Source organism: Bos taurus, chromosome 5, assembly GCF_002263795.3.
Source record: "Bos taurus isolate L1 Dominette 01449 registration number 42190680 breed Hereford chromosome 5, ARS-UCD2.0, whole genome shotgun sequence".
In the NCBI taxonomy this organism is placed as follows: Eukaryota; Metazoa; Chordata; class Mammalia; order Artiodactyla; family Bovidae; genus Bos; species Bos taurus.
In genome coordinates, this window is record NC_037332.1 from 61046988 (window position 1) to 61064402 (window position 17415).

General features: G+C 40.4%; 1 protein-coding gene across 8 annotated transcripts in view; it reads left to right on the top strand.

Annotated features, from left to right (window-relative positions):
• CFAP54 (cilia and flagella associated protein 54) overlaps positions 1 to 17415 on the top strand; it is a 312009-nt gene that overhangs the window by 293859 nt on the left and 735 nt on the right. The gene's annotated exons all lie outside the window — the stretch shown is intronic.

The following is a 17415-nucleotide window of genomic DNA, read 5'->3' on the forward strand; positions in this document are numbered from 1 at the left end:
CAGGAAACCTAAAAGATGTATGTTCAATCCCTGGGTCAGGAAGATCCCCTGGAGGAGGACATGGTAACTCCCTCCATATTCTTGCCTTTAGAATCCCAAGTACAGAGGAGCCTTGTGGGCTACCGTCCATGGGGTCATAAAGAGTCAAACATGACTGAAACGACTCAGCACAGCATCAGTTCAGTTCAGTTCAGTTCAGTCGCTCAGTCGTGTCCGACTCTTTGCGACCCCATGAATCACAGCATGCCAGGCCTCCCTGTCCATCACCATCTCCCGGAGTTCACTCAGACTCACATCCATCGAATCGGTGACGCCATCCAGCCATCTCATCCTCTGTCGTCCCCTTCTCCTCCTGCCCCCCATCCCTCCCAGCATCAGAGTCTTTTCCAATGAGTCAACTCTTCACATGAGGTGGCCAAAGTACTGGAGTTTCAGCTTTAGCATCATTCCTTCCAATGAACACCCAGGGCTGATCTCCTTCAGAACGGACTGGTTGGATCTCCTTGCAGTCCAAGGGGCTCTCAAGAGTCTTCTCCAACACCACAGTTCAAAAGCATAAATTCAAAAAAAAAAAAAAAAAATTCAAAAAAAAAAGAAAAGCATAAATTCTTCGGCACTCAGCTTTCTTCACAGTCCAACTCTCACATCCATACATGACCACTGGAAAAACCATAGCCTTGACTAGACGGACCTTTGCTGGCAAAGTAAGGCCTCTGCTTTTCAATATGCTATCTAGGTTGGTCATAACTTTCCTTCCAAGGAGTAAGTGTCTTTTAATTTCATGGCTGCAATCACCATCTGCAGTGATTTTGGAGCCCAAAAATATAAAGTTTGACACTGTTTCCGCTGTTTCCCCATCTATTTGCCATGAAGTGATGGTACCAGATGCCATGATCTTAGTTTTCTGAATGTTGAGTTTTAAGCCAACTTTTTCACTCTCCTCTTTCACTCTCATCAAGAGGTTTTTTAGTTCCTCTTCACTTTCTGCCATAAGGGTGGTGTCATCTGCATATCTGAGGTTATTGATCTTTCTCCCGGCAATCTTGATTCCAGCTTGTGCTTCTTCCAGCCCAGCGTTTGTCATGATGTACTCTGCATATCTGTTACATAAGTAGGGTGACAATATACAGCCTTGACGTACTTCTTTTCCTATTTGGAACTAGTCTGTTGTTCCATGTCCAGTTCTAACCGTTGCTTCCTGACCTGCATATAGATTTCTCAAGAGGCAGGTCAGGTGGTCTAGGATTCCCATCTCTTTCAGAATTTTCCACAGTTTCTTGTGATCCACACAGTCAAAGGCTTTGGCATAGTCAATAAAGCAGAAATAGATGTTTTTCTGGAACTGTCTTGCTTTTTCCATGATCCAGCGGATGTTGGCAATTTGATCTCTGGTTCCTCTGCCTTTTCTAAATCCAGCTGGAACATCTGGAAGTTCAAAGAGCAAATAAATGTTTAGTAAATTATTAACTATTTCATTGTCATCATCATCGTCTTTACCATAGTCCTGCCTTCTATGTTTGAATTCTTCAAGCTCTAGTCAACTAATTTCAACTGATTTTTAAGATACAAATTTGTTCTGAAACATTGACAGAAAAGGAGAGCAATGGTGCTAAAGATAGGGAGAAAACCAGGAGTCATTTTCTGTTCCTGTAATATAAATCACTGTTGGAGCTTAGAGAAATTCCATCAAGGTGCAAGATTCCAACATGAGATCCCAATCTTCGGTCTTTGGTCCAAGAGAAGGTACCTCCAATTGACCCCATGCTAACCCCTCCACTGAGAGCTAGACTTACCTGATAGTGCTGGATGGAGCATGAGCATATGGGCATTTACAAGCTTGTTCCAAGAAATAAATTGTCAGACAAATACAGTTACATGCTTTTTTTTTTTTTGGTCACTGGGATGAGATCTTGCTGTTTAGTTCCTTACCGAACCTACCTGTTATAATTGCCTTTGCTTGTATTGCCTCTTCTTGATTAAAATAAATATTGCCACATAGCTTGTGACAAAAAGAACCTGCGACTAGCAAGGAAATGAAGCAAGAGAATGAGTGCTCCATGCTGACCTTCTTAGCACAGAATGCAAATGACAGTTAGGTATACTTTTTGGTGTGCCAGCAATGAAGCTATCCTTTTATTGCCTACATAAGTTCAAATTACTACAGTTTCCAAGTTGTCAGATAGGATTCAAATATGACGCTGAAAATATTCTTTCCGCTCTTGCTGTGACTAACTGTGGGGAGGACTAAGTCATCTTATACAACTCTCTGTTCATTGGTAATTATTGACTTCCAGCTGTATGCAGAACATTGTTGCAGCTATTTTGGGAAAATGCAGTTGGCCACAACATCTGATAAAGCATTCCTAATTTCTAGGCCTCTTCCTGCTGTAAGCAGACACCGCTCCTGGCAAACTGCTCAGCCAGTGTTTAAAAATTCAGCTGCTACGGAGTTGCTGTGTGTTTATACACAGAAGACAGGGGAAAAACTAGGTGGATTCTCAACATACCCTTTGAAATAAGCTCTGCAGTTTTTCTGGGTGTTGGATGGGGTTGCATGTGTCCCTGTTTATATAGGAGAGCTTCCATATAACTTTTTGGGAAGCTGTTAAGTCTAAGAGGGTAGTGTTATGCTTTTTAACTTCCTTTGGCTAATTCTGTTACATGACCGTATACCTCTTGGTTTCTTTTTAACAAAATTTCCCAAATGGTAACAATGACAATACCATCTTTAAACTGTCATTTACAGCATGGAGAACAAGCTATTCTATAGCTTATTAGGTATCAAAAAATTAATTCTATTAATATAACTTCTTTTGGTTGAGAGTTGCAGGGTTTTTTGGTACCAGCTAAGAGCTGTCTGAATAGATTTTATGGGTATCAAGAATTACATCTTTCTTCTGTGAGACATTATCATTCTGTCCTCAAGTGAAGAGTATCCTTTGTATGTAAGTTCATGAGACATCCACTTAATATTCTTATATTCTTTTGAAGACAATGCCGGATGACATCATTTCCACACTGCTTTTAAGACACAGCTCTGACTTTGATTCCATCCGCTCACTGTTCACTTCCAACTGTCAAATTTGGCTAAGGGAAAAAGAAAGCCCTTAAGAAAAGGCCAGGCTATTAATGTGCTCTTCAAAATGCTAAGAAAAGGCTAAGCTGTTTATAGCATTTTCAAAACGCTCATCTCTCAGAGATTTGCCAGCAACAGTGTCAAGGTGAAACAGCTCTCACTCATCCAGGAACCAAGAGCCTTTGTGTTGTCTGTGCTCAAAGCACTGGTCCCACTTTTGTCAGACATGCAATTGGGGGTATAATGATACTTGGATGTAATTTAAGCCAAAATATAGTCATGAACCTTATATTGTGTATTTACTGGAAAAGTGGTAACAAGTGTGTGCGCTGCTTGAGAAAGCAAGCCTGGCTTAATTTCAGATACAGCTGTATTTCAGAATCAAGAGGACAGTTTCCCAAAGTTGAGTCACTTTGTATGACCTCAAAGGCGGTGAGAGGCAAGGACATTATTAGCAGATCTGTTCATTGCTTTCTATCTCACTGCAAACTGAATTAAGTGCTTAGTTTTCACTCACTTCATCCATTTTTTGGTAACAGTTTTGTCTTGATCAAAAAACTGGTCCCTTAACAGTGGGATTATAATGCACTTTAGGGGGATGCTGATTTTTGCCCCATATTTCTGAGTCAGAGGACAGATCATTTGAAATGTTCTGAATTAGAGTTCTTTATATTCAAATAAATCTACAAAGGAGGAACTCATGTAAATTTACCCATTTTCCTTGTTATACTTTGGACACCAGCCTTGTTGAGATTTTTGCCCTTATTTCCCCTGTCTCTCAGGCAGCTGATACTGCCATTATATTCTCTTCTCAACCACCTGTGAGAGCACAGCATGGTGGAAAGAGTGCTGTATGAACACTCAAGCCCCAGTGTTACTCCTATGGACAAGCCATTTGTCCTTAAAGACCTCAGGTCAATTCCATGTTGTTGAAGGTTTCAGAAGCAATGTATTTCAGTGGATAAAAGCATGATTTGATTCTTAGTTCCACCATCTATTATGATGTGATGGTGAGCTACTCACATTTCCTTCTCTGCTTCAGCTCCTTATCATTACTTTGATGATAGCTCCTCCTCGTGTAGGATTACATTAGAGACAGTGTGTAACACATCTGATATACTGCCTGTCAACACCATGTGTAAACTTCCAATACACTGTAGCCATCTTTTTTTCCCCAGACTTAAAATAATGGGAAATGAGTCATTTCTTCATTTGATCATTAGTAACTCTCTGCATTAGTGACCTTTGGCCTATCTGAATGCTTGCAACTTTTCAAAGAGCAAATAGACATTTAATATAATCTTTTTTTATTTTATTTTTAAACTTTACAATATTGTATTAGTTTTGCCAAATATTTTTCAACCATTCTTCATTATAGACTCCCATGAAATAAAAATATAACATAATAATGTAGTACAGCATGAAGCTATATTACAATATCACAACCAGGATATTGACATTAATAAAGTCAGACTACAGAACAATTTCATCACAACAAGGACCCCTCCTGTTGTCCTTTTATAGTCACCTCCAATCTCACACCCCACCCTGTCCCTGACTGTTGACAATGACTGATCTATTCTCCATTTCTATAGTTTTGTCATTTCAAGAATGTTATATTAGAAGAACCATACAGTACGTAAGCTTTGAGGATTGGTATTTTTTCCCTCTCAGCTTAATTGTCTGGAGAACCGTTAAACTATGCTTTTGATGAACAAAAAAATCCATATAAATATTGACACATTTTACTTTGGCCACACAATTAGCATTAACCCAAGAGTGCCTGAAGTGGTACCAGGCACACAATATGGGTTTAGATGTTCAGGGGGGCTCAGGGTGGATCCCACTCTGTTTGATTCATCTTTTTACTGCCTCTCCTCCTCCCCTTCCTCCTTCTCTTTCCTTGCCCCCTTCCCCTCCACATCCTCTTATTAATATTGACAAACCAAAGGCTGATTGCTCAGGTTAGAGATACTGAAAAAAAAGCTAAAAAGAAATACTTTATGTGAAATTGCTTTGTAAATTGTATGCTCTGCTACACTTCTTATCAGAAATTGCCAGTCAGTGGTGGCCACGCTGTAAGAATGGTTGGCAGCTGTTTGCGGTGTGTATGGATGTGAACAAAGCAGTTAGCATGAGCAGTGTTCCCTCTACACACTAGAGCCCACAGGGCTACCCTCTAGTTTCTGCTGCAGTGAGAGCTGCTGACCAACAAAGCCCTTCATGCTTTCATTCTCACCAACAAAGTCCCCTGAACAAAATGCCAACATCAGTTCACATTCTTTGTAAGTCTTTGCTCTGAAAAAGAGCCCCCTGTTTAGAGTTGCCTGATGTTAAGCTCACTGAACTCCTTCATAAAAAAAGCATCAAGAAATGCCAAGTATTGTTCAAACTCTGGAGTTTTCATTTCAGTCTCCCAAGTCAAAAGCCCATAAGCAGACCAGTCACAGCTGTTCAGAAGGGAACCCAGTGTCGGCATTTATACCCAGTTAGAGCATTTCTTCCTGTAACTTTGCTGCTGAGAGCAAATGACCTGACCTTTAAGTGGAGTCAAACCCTTACACTGATGGAATGTCCCCTATTCAGAAATACAATGAGGAGAGAGCAAGCTTGCCAGAGTGTACGTGTCTGAGTCAGGATAGCTTAGGCTGTGTTCTACGAACAAATACCCTGTGAACTGGCAATAAAGGTTTATTTCTCATAAAAGTCAGCAAGGGGAGGGCAACTCACCTTCAACTTGTAACTCTGCTATCTGGACTACCTGGCCTCCCAGTCAGAGGAGAAGAGGGCTGGGGGATTTTGCAGGATGTTTTTAAGTTGGGTGATTATAGATATTCAGGTTTGCCTGTAGCAATCACAGTGTATACCTGTTGATTTGGTGTAATAGCTGATATGGTTGGTGGTGGTTTAGTCACTAAACTGTGTCTGACTCTTTTGTGACCCCATGAACTATAGCCCACCAGACTCCTCTGTCCATGAGATTTCCCAGATGAAAATACTGGAGTGGGTTACCATTTCCTTCTCAGGGTATCTTCCTGACCCAGGGATTGAACCCTTGTCTCCTGCATTGCTATACAGTGAGCAAAAACAAGACTGGGAACTGACTGTGGCTCAGATCATGAACTCTTTATTGCCAAATTCAGATTTAAATTGAAGAAAGTAGGGGAAACCAGTAGACCATTCAGGTATGACCTGAATCAAATCGATTTAGATTATACAGTGGAAGTGAGAAATAGATTCAAGGGATTAGATCTGATAGAGTGCGTGAGGAACTATGACATCATACAGAAGGCAGTGATCAAGACCATCCCCAAGAAAAAGAAATGCAAAAAGGCAAAATGGTTGTCTGAGAAGGCCTTACAAATAGCTGAGAAAAGAAGAGAAGCTAAAGGCAAAGGAGAAAAGGAAAGATATACCCATTTGAATGCAGACTTCCAAAGAATAGCAAGGAGAGATAAAGCCTTCCTCAGCGATCAATGCAAAAAAATGAGGAAAGCAATCAACTGGGAAAGATGAGAGATCTCTTCAAGAAAATCAGAAATATCAAGGGAACACTTCATGCAAAGATGAGCACAATAAAGGACAGAAATGGTATGGACCTAACAGAAGCAGAAGATATTAAGAGGTGGCAAGAATACACAGAACTACACAAAAAAGATCTTCATGACCCAGATAACCACGATGGTGTGATCACTTACCTAGAGCCAGACATTCTGGAATGTGGTCAAATGGGCCTTAGAAAGCATCACTATGAACAAAGCTAGTGGAGGTGATGGAATTCCAGTTGAGCTATTTCAAATCCTGAAAGATGATGCTATGAAACTTCTGCTCTCAATATGCCAGCAAATATGGAAAACTCAGCACTGGCCACAGGACTGAAAAAGGTCAGTTTTAATTCTTATCCCAAAGAAAGGCAAAGCCAAAGAATGTTCAAACAACCACACAATTGTACTCATCTCATATGCTAGCAAAGTACTGCACAAAATTCTCCAAGCCAGGCTTCAACAGTACATGAACCATGAACTTCCAGATGTTGAAACTGGATTTAGAAAAGGCAGAGGAACCAGAGATCAAATTGCCAACATCTGCTGGATCATCGAACAAGCAAGAGAGTTTCAGAAAAACATCTACTTTTGCTTTATTGACTATGCCAAAGCCTTTGACTGTGTGATCACAACAAACTGTGGAAAATTCTTAAAGAGATGGGAATAGCAGGCCACCTGACCTGTCTCCTGAGAAATCTGTATGTAGGTCAAAAAACAACAGATCTGGACATGGGACAACAGACTGGTTCCAAATCAAGAAAGGAGTATGTCAAGGCTGTATACTGTCACTCTGCTTATTTAATCTATATGCAGAGTACATTATGAGAAACGCTGGGCTGGATGAAGTACAAGCTGAAATCAAGATTGCCGGGAGAAATCTCAATAACCTCAGATATGCAGATGACACAACCCTTATGGAAGAAAGTGAAGAAGAACTGAAGAGCCTCTTGATGAAAGTGAAAGAGGAGAGTGAAAAAGTTGGCTTAAAGCTCAACATTCAGAAAACTAAGATCGTGACATCTGGTCCCATCACTTCATGACCAATAGATGGGGAAACAATGGAAACAGTGAGAGATTTTATTTGGGGGGGGTTCAAAAATCACTGCAGATGGTGACCACAGCCATGAAATTAAAAGCACTTGCTCCTTGAAAGAAAAGCTATGACCAACCTAGACAGCATATTAAAAAGCAGAGACATTACTTAACCAACAAAAGTCCATCTAGTCAAATCTATGGTTTTCCCAACAGTCATGTATGGATGTGAGAGTTGGACTATAAAGAAAGCTGAGTGCCAAAGAATTGATGCTTTTGAACTCTGGTGTTGGAGAAGACTCTTGAGAGTCCCTTGGACAGCAAGGAGATCCAACCAGTCCATCCTAAAGGACATCAGTCCTGAATATTCATTGGTATATTGAACAGCTGAAACTCCAATACTTTGGCCACCTGATGTGAAGAACTGACTCACTAGAAAAGACCCTGATGCTGGGAAAAATAGAAGGCAGGAGGAGAAGGGGACGACAGATGATAAGATGGTTGGATGGCATCATCGACGTGATGGATGTGAGTTTGAGTAAGCTCCGGGAGTTGGTGATGAACAGGGAAGCTTGGCATGCTGCAGTCTATGGGGTCACAAAGAGTCAGACATGACTGAGTAACTGAACTGAACCGAACTGAACTCCTGCACTGCAGGCAGATTCTTTACTGCTGAGCTACCAAGGAGGCCCAGTAGTTAATATACTTCCCTTTATTCTCAAAAGTCTCCCAGTTTAGGCAATAAATTAAGGTGACCATTTATAAGAGCCAGCATGGAATCCGTGTCATAATTTCTGCTCTGATCCTCTTGGCCTCACCCTAATGTGCAAGGATGTATGTAGAGAACCATGGAGGAACAAGTATGTACTTTGTTTAATGAGCACTAATAATGTCTGGCACTGAAGGCATCTGCAGAAATGCCATGCATTTTTTAAACACTTAATTCAGTAACTTCAATTACCAAAACTCTGTTGAGAAGATATGATATAAATGTGATATTTTTTTGAACTAAGCTGTCTAATTTAATCACACCTTTTGGTAGGTTGAATCATGCCTCCAAGAGATGTGTACACCCTAACCCCTAGAACCCATTATTTTATATGACCAAACGGATTTTGTAGATCAGGTTTAGGATATTGAGGTGGCAGTGATTATCCTGAATTATTTGCATGGGCCCTAAATGTAGTCCCAAGTATCCTTGTCAAAGGGAGGCAGAGGGAGATTTGATAGCAGAAGAGGAGATGGCAAAGTGATGATGGAAGCCAAGATTGGAGTGATGTGGTCTGAGGATGGAAAAGGCAGCCATATTCCAAGACAAGTGGACTCTAGAGGCTAAAATAAGCAAAGAAACAGATTCTTTGCTGACAGCCTCCAGGAGGAACCAGCCCTTCCTCCACCCTGACTTTAGCCCCATGAAAATGAATTCAGGTTTCTTACCTCCAGGACTGTAAGAGAACAAACTTGTATTGTTGTAAGCCGCAGGTTTGTATGTTACAGCAGCAGTAGGCAGTTAATCCACACTACACTCTGAAGTTCATTGAGAATGTGACTTTAGGTTTCTGTTTCTGTTTAGATTTCTATTAAAAAAAATCTTTACATGTGAGAAATGTAAGTCACTTGCCCAAGGTCCCTTAACTGGTTAGCATCAGAGCCAGGTTTTATACCCAGGCAGACTGGCTTCCCAGATCACGTTTCTAACCACTGTGCAGCACTGCCTCTGCCCTACTGCTCAGCTGCCCTTGAACTCTGCCTGCAGTGCCTATAAAACATGAAATACCCCTGTCATGGGCAGCCTCTCCCCCCACATCCACCTGACTCCAGTCCTCTTCTCCTCCCATGGGCTCTGTGGGGCCCCTGGACTTGTTTTCAGCTCCCGCTTTTGGGGGAAAAATTTTTTTATGTAAGGTTCTAGGCCTTCCATAGGGAATTCCTCAAGAAAAGTTAAGCTGCAGGCAAAATTATTGAATTTTTTCATATTCAAGTTATGGGAGGACATTATTCGAGGGAGGATATTATTTCTGAATCTTCTTCCTACTCCTTAGTTTCTAATTCTTTTCCTCATACTCCAGAGGGGGAAATGTTCCTGAGGGTAATTAAATAAAGTGATTAATAGAAATAATACTGGGAATGTATTAAGTTTGTTTTACCATGACCCAGAAAATAAGTCTCTAGAAATCTAGTATAAAAAATTTCAATACATTAAATCTCCCATATGCTCATATTGGCTATATACTAGTATGTGTTTTTCTGCCATATTGCCATTTGTTTAATGGCTTCCCTAGTGGCTCAGATGGTCAAGAATCTGCCTGCAATGCAGGAGACTCAGGTTCAGTCCCTCGGTTGGGAAGATCCCCTGAAGAAGGAAATGGCAACCCATTCCAGTATTCTTGCCTGGAGAATCCCATGGACAGAGGAGGCTGGCGGGTACAGTCCAAGGGGTTGCAAAGAGTCAGATACAACTGAGTTAGAAGCAACTAACACACACACACACACACACACACACACACAGAGTTAACCACTCAATTAAATATTTATGCCTTTGTGGCCCCTGAAGAACTTGTTTTCCCAGCTGTGGAAATGTGTGGACCAATAGCCTTCAATTCTCAACACTCTCCAGGAATCCATGCCTAAAGGCATGGTCTTTTTTGGTGGGGGCAGGAAGCTGTCTGTATCTAATTACTGGTTGACATGGTGAAATGACCCGACCCCCCAAAACCACAATTTAGGACAATTCTAAAGGGCCACTGCAGCTTCACCGCTTCCCATGGGGTTGGCGTGGGGTTTGTTGCGACCACGTTGCAGCCCATCTTCTCTCTCTCTGCCGAATCCTGCTTTCTCTCCTTTCCCCATGGGTGTTGATCCCAAGGGACTGCCCTGATAAACTTCCTAAAAGCTAAGTTCTATCTCAGGCTCTGCTTTCCAGGAACCTGAACCACGACAATGAGTAAAAAATAAATAAAAAATGAAGATTCCCCAACTGGTGATGAGTTCATAAGAGTGCTCAATTAATCTTTATATTGGAACTGGAAGAGTTCTAAAGGAAGTTGGAAACATTCTTGCTGGTTTAAAGTTTATTTTCTAATGTAGAAGTGAGGGGAAAACATCATACACAAGTCACCCACTCATGATTAAAAATACATTCTACAGTGTGACCCAGAGTTCAATCACATTTTCCTTTGACCTCCATTTTAACAGTTAATTTACAAATGAAATAAAGTCTGTAAAGCAATGATTCCAGCACATATCCAGTCCTCAGTAAATACAGGCTTCCTTTTTCAGAGAAACACTTTTTTCCCGGAGTTAAAAAAAAGGACTTGATAAAACTTTAAAACCATCTTATGAAAATAAAGGCAATGAGGTAAGAACAATGTCATCACATATAGAACAATATCAGGATTTATACATCTCCACAGACAGTGAGGAATAGACACTCAGTTTTACAGTACATTGAGTATATGCATTTCTATTCAATCACCTACCCCAGAACACTGTTCCTTTAATTCTTCCTCCAACCCATGATTATAAGCACTGAATCCTTGGTCATGAACTTGCATCTGGCCTTTATGCCTTATGCACTTCATTGTTGGTTGTATAACTCCTGCTTCCTGTTCTGATTAGAGTCTGATGTTTTGAAGGGGATTTGCCCTGTTTGAGACCCTTTATTAGTTCTTTATTTGGTGAAAAAGACTTTGCTGGAGTGAGAGACCAGCCGTTCTTTCTGCACAATAGGGGTCAGGTTTCAAAAGCTCTTTTCTCTGGGACTTAGACTCTTGAGTCCTCAAAATAAGCCTGGATATGTACAGCCAAAACTTTTTACTTTTCTCTTAATGGTCTCTTTTGGTCTTAAAGGATTGTTTTCTTAAGTAGTTCCGTATAAAAAGCATATACCCATAACGGAGCTATCGGTGCAAGTGCTATTATTTTTCATTACATAGTGCCTTGGCTCAGCCTGGGGTAGGGTATGAAGGGCAGGCCATGTGTGCAGAAGGGGTACCAGGGAGGAGGAGGAAGAGTGAAGGGAAAGCCCAAAGGCATTCAGTGGCTAAACACTGCCCTAATCTATGTAATGGCAGATACAAGTCTTACAGGAGTTTCTGGACACTAGCTGATTCTACAGTTTTCTGCCACCAACTGGATGCCCAGCAAGTCAGTTCATTTCAGACACTCTGAAGAGTTAGCACAGACTCCCACAGGTGAAGGGCTCAGTCCAAGAATGCCCCCACTTCAGATGCCAGCTTAAATGAGGTGCCCAGGATACCCATGCTTCTGCCACAGCAGACTACAAATTCAGAAGTTCCCCCAGTGTTCACTAAGGTTCGATAATTTGCTATAATAACTCACAGAACTCAGGAAAACACTTTGCTTAAGTTTACTAGTTTATTATCCCAGGTGGCACTAGTGGTAAGAACCTGCCTGCCAATGCAGGAGACATAAAAGATGCAGGTTCAATCCCTTGGGCAGAAAGATCCCCTGAAGGAGAGCATGGCAACCACTCTGGTATTCTTGCCTGGAGAATCCCATGGACAGAGAAAGCCTGGCAGCCAGTAGTCCATAGGGTCACAAAGAGTCATACACTGAAACAACTTACTGCACACTCAGCATGCACCAGTTTTTTGTAAAGGCTACAACTGAGGAATAGCCAAATAAAGATGCATTAGGGCAAGACATAGGGGTTGGGAGGAGCAGAATTTCCATACCCTCCTTGGGTGCATCACCCTCCCAGCACATCAGTTTGTTTACCAACCAAGAAACTCCTTAAAATGTTTGCGAGCATTTTGTTTTCTGTTTTGTTTGTTTGTTTGTGTTTTGCCCTACTGTGTGTCATGTAGGACCTTAGTACCTGGACCAGGTATCAAACCCATGCCCCCTGCAATGGAAGCATGGAGTCTCAACCGCTGGCCCTCCAGGGAAGTCCTCATCATGGAGTTTTTATTGAGGTCTTATTATGTAGGCACGGTTGATTTAGTCATTGGACATTGGTGATTGAACTCCATCTTCAGTTGCTCTTCCCTCCCCAAAGGATGAGTTATTAGACTGGATGTTTACCTCTCTAAACACATGCTTGGTTTTCCTGGTGACCAACCACATCCTGAAGCTATCTAGGCATCTTTCCTCACCTTGCTGCTGCTGCTGCTGCTGCTAAGTTGCTTCAGTCGTTCCTCACGTTAGTCATCTTATAAGCATATGAAAGAAAATTTCCAAGGTTTTAGGAGCTCTATACAAAAAAATCAGGGACATAGACCAAATATTTATTTATTATTGTGCCATAACTGTAAAGTATGGACATCACCTAACATTGATTTTTGAACATATATCCCAATGAATGTAGTCCCCCTCAATATTAACTCCTCTCATGGAGGTGCTCTTCATGTATTTCAATAAAGAAGCCATTGTCCTGAACATTTTTGGCATCTACTTAGATGTGAAAATGGAGACGGGGCTCCTTACGTTGCAGAAATATTTTCGGCTGGACTGAAACCTTTGGTTTCGTGATCATAAGGGGCGATATGTCTGAGCAAGAATAGCCCTTTATTAAAAGGTGAACTCTACTCAAGAGCTCAAGGAAACACCATGCATAGCCAGGGTTCAGTGTTTGTAGAGTGTCAGTGCAGTGATGGTGATGGGCATCATGATTTAAGAATAGATCCTATTCTTAGGCAGTACGACTATTGAACCAGTTTTTGGAACATATGCTTTCTCTGCCATAATCTTATCTTCAATTTTTAAATTTCTTCTTCTCTGCAAAATGTTTTTTTAACAATGTTATTTCTTTAAATTTTAAAAGATTTCTATTATCTTACCAGTCTGACTCTTTGATCCGATATTATGTTTTTTTAAAAAACTTCTTTTCTGTTATATTTAAATTTTATTAATACAAAAATTCGGTTGATCAAAAAGATAATTTTGTTCCCAGGAAAGTGTAAAATTTCTATGTCTGGTAGAGTTGTTTATAAGCCTTTCTCGTATTCCTTAGAGTTGGGTGCTATTTCTGTTTGACTGGGAAGAATAACATTATTGGTTGTAATGGGATCCACTTGGTCATATAAAGTATTGAGAAACCAAATACATCTGTTAATGGTTCCCTTTCATCTAAACTTTTATTAGTTGGGTCACTAGTCATTCATGATATCAGCTCTTAAGTAAGTTAGTATCACATTATCCTTTCTACTGTGAAATGCATCTTTTTTCCCTGATCCAAAAAAAAAAAAAAATCCAGTAAATCACTAACTTCAAAGATTCAGGTGATATAAATAAAGAAGATATAGAAAACATGGTAGGAAAAGACATGTGAGAATGCTATATAAAAATAGTATTTGTTTTCCTACCTTGAAGCTATTCTTTTTATGGCTGTGACTCTGTTTTAAGGTTCTTGAAAGGACACAAAGTTAAATCCATCTGTATCACAGTGCTTGCAATTTTTCATATACCACTTACCAATTATGCTGTGCTGTGCTTAGTCGCTCAGTCCTGTCCGACTCTTTGTGACCCCATGGACTGTAGCCTGCCAGGCTCTTCAGTCCATGGGATTCTCCATGCAAGAATACTGGAGTGGGTTGCCATGCCCTCCTCCACTTACCAATTATAAGAGTTCAGTTCAGTTCAGTCACTCAGTCGTGTCCAACTCTTTGCGACCTCATGAATCACAGCACGCCAGGCCTCCCTGTCCATCACCAATTCCCGGAGTCTACTCCAACTCATGTTCATCGAGTCAGTGATGCCATCCAGCCATCTCATCGTCTGTTGTCCCCTTTTCTTCCTGCCCCCAATCCCTCCCAGCATCAGGGTCTTTTCCAATGAGTCAACTCTTCGCATGAGGTGGCCAAAGTACTGGAGTTTCAGCTTCAGCATCAGTCCTTCCAATGAACACCCAGGACTGATCTCATTTAGGATGAACTGGTTGGACCTCCTTGCAGTCCAAGGGACTCCCAAGAGTCTTTTCTAACATCACAGTTCAAAAGCATCAATTCTTCGGTGCTCAGCTTTCTTCACAGTCCAAATCTCACATGCATACATGACCACTGGAAAAACCATAGCCTTGACTAGACGGACCTTTGTTGGCAAAGTAATGTCTCTGCTTTTGAATATACTATCTAGGTTGGTCATAACTTTCCTTCCAAGGAATAAGTTTCTTTTAATTTCATGGCTGCAGTCACCATCTGCAGTGATTTTGGAGCCCCAAAAAATAAAGTCTGACACTGTTTCCACTGTTTCTCCATCTATTTCCCATGAAGTGATGGGACCAGATGCCATGATCTTCGTTTTCTGAATGTTGAGCTTTAAGCCAACTTTTTCACTCTCCTGTCTCATTTTCATCAAGAGGCTTTTTAGTTCCTCTTCACTTTCTCCCATAAGGGTGGTGTTATCTGCATATCTGAGGTTATTGATATTTCTCCCAGCAATCTTGATTCCAGCTTGTGCTTCTTCCAGCCCAGCGTTTCTCATGATGTACTCTGCATATAAGTTAAATAAGCAGGGTGACAATATACAGCCTTGACGTACTCCTTTTCCTGTATGGAACCAGTCTGTTGTTCCATATCCAGTTCTAACTGTTGCTTCCTGACCTGCATATAGGTATTTCAAGAGGCAGGTCGGGTGGTCTGGTATTCCTATCTCTAAATCTAATTATTTAGTGGTTATTTGGCTTTCTCCCTTTTTTCTTAGTCATTAACACTTAAAATCAATGAAAAGGCAACTGACATTGGGCTGAGAGAAATAAGCAGAGGTCTCAAAGAAGGTGCTCAGTAAAAAACTTAGTGGCTTAAGAAAACGCATAGATATTTTGAAGACAAAACAATTTTTCTTTCAATCAAGGAAAATAGTAAGAGCAAAGGAACAAAAGTAATAAATCTTTCATTATGGTAAAATCTAGTTTTCATGCTGAAACTCATATAAAATACAGCATTGGCAAATAACCTTTAACTCTCCAATGGCTTTCAGAACTCTTCTGAACAAGTTCAAGTCCAGGCCAGATTTTAATGAACCCCTTCGGTGTGGTCCACCTTGATTAACTTCCTTTGCCTTCCTTGTACTCTTTCATACTTTTATCCTCTCTAGGCAGGCAAAATCATCATCCTGTCTTTGATATTGCTCCTTGAATCAAAATCTACTTGAACTAAATTACAGTCTGCTACCTATCAAGGTATTTTTTCCTTTATTTCTATAAAACCTTTCCTAATCCAGGTAAAGAAACCAAGATTCTCTGCTATCTTATCCATATCAATTTGGGCTCAAGACTATTTACTAAACACATACAATACTTCTCAATAATTATATGATTGCCAATATTATCTCTGTTGAATGACAAATAAAGAAATTCTATAATTTCACTTGGAACCTAACTTTTCCTGAGAAATTCTTTAGGGAAAACCCAGAACCGTCCATAAAATTTCTGAAAGCTAATACTGGAGAAGTGTCCAAAGTGCCACAGAGACCATGGGAAAAATTTTTAATCAAGGAGATGAAAGTTGTGTTCACTGTAAAGTATTATGCACTAATGAAAGAATTGAAAAAGACACAAATAAATGGAAAGATATTATGTGTTCATGGACTGGAGAAATTAATATTGTTAAAATGACCATATTACTGAAAGAAAATGAAAGTGTTTGTCACTCAGATGTGTCTGACTTTGTGCCACCCCATGGACTGTAGCCTGCCAGGCCCCTCTGTTTATGGGATTCTCCATCTGTTACTCAAGACAGTGAAGAATCTGCCTGCCATGTAGGAGACTGTGATTCAATCCCTAGGTTGGGAAGATTCCCTGGAGAAGGGAATGGGTATCCACTCCAGTCCAGTATTCTTGCCTGGAGAATTCCATGGACAGAGGAGCCTGACAGATTGCAGTCCAGGGGGCCGCAAAGAGTCAGACATGATTGAGAAACTTAACACTTTCACTTTTTCCTAGAGTAATGAAAATAAAAACAAAAATAAACAAATGGGACCTAATTAAACTTAAAAGCTTTTGCACATCAAAGGAAACCATAAACAAAGTGAAAAGACAACCTATAGAATGGGAGAAATTATTTGCAAGTGATGAGACTGACAGTGGATTAATTTTCAAAATATATGAACAACTTATATAGCCCAATATCAAAAAAACATGTTCAGTTCAGTTCAGTCGCTCAGTTGTGTCCAACTTTTTGCGACCCCATGGACTGCAGCATGCCAGGCCTCCCTGTCCATCACCAACTCCCAGAGTTTACTCAACACATGTTCATTGAGTTGGTGATGCCATCCAACCATCTCATTCTCTGTTGTTTTGGAAAGATACTCTTTAAACTGCTAACACTAATTACTTCAGAATTAAGAAAGCATGATATTATTAATTTTCCAAGTCTTTATTATCTGAAGTTATAGAAAGTATTGGAATGCTTTTATTATTTTTTAATCCAATTGAGTGAAGAAAAAGAAATGAAAACCAGCCTCTATTTTTAAGTTCATTGTATTTTCTTCAGAATAAAAGTTTCATTTAACAAGAAAAGACATTAATAAAACTTGTCCTCTAGTTTCTTACAAGGATTTGGGGCCCCAAGGCTTTAATTCATGGTGACCATTCTACATGCTATTTGCTCATGTATCTTCACAAGTATCTAAGTCTGCATGAAGTGCTTTCCTAGAAACAAGTGAACACTTGTTTTCTTTCTTTCATGTTTGATCTTCCCACTTTCCTTCTTGCCATTCTTCCCACTTAAATAACCAGTGTGCCATGACCCCAGAAACAATCTTTATTTTCCATTTTTCAGATGACTTTGGCTGCACTAGTCC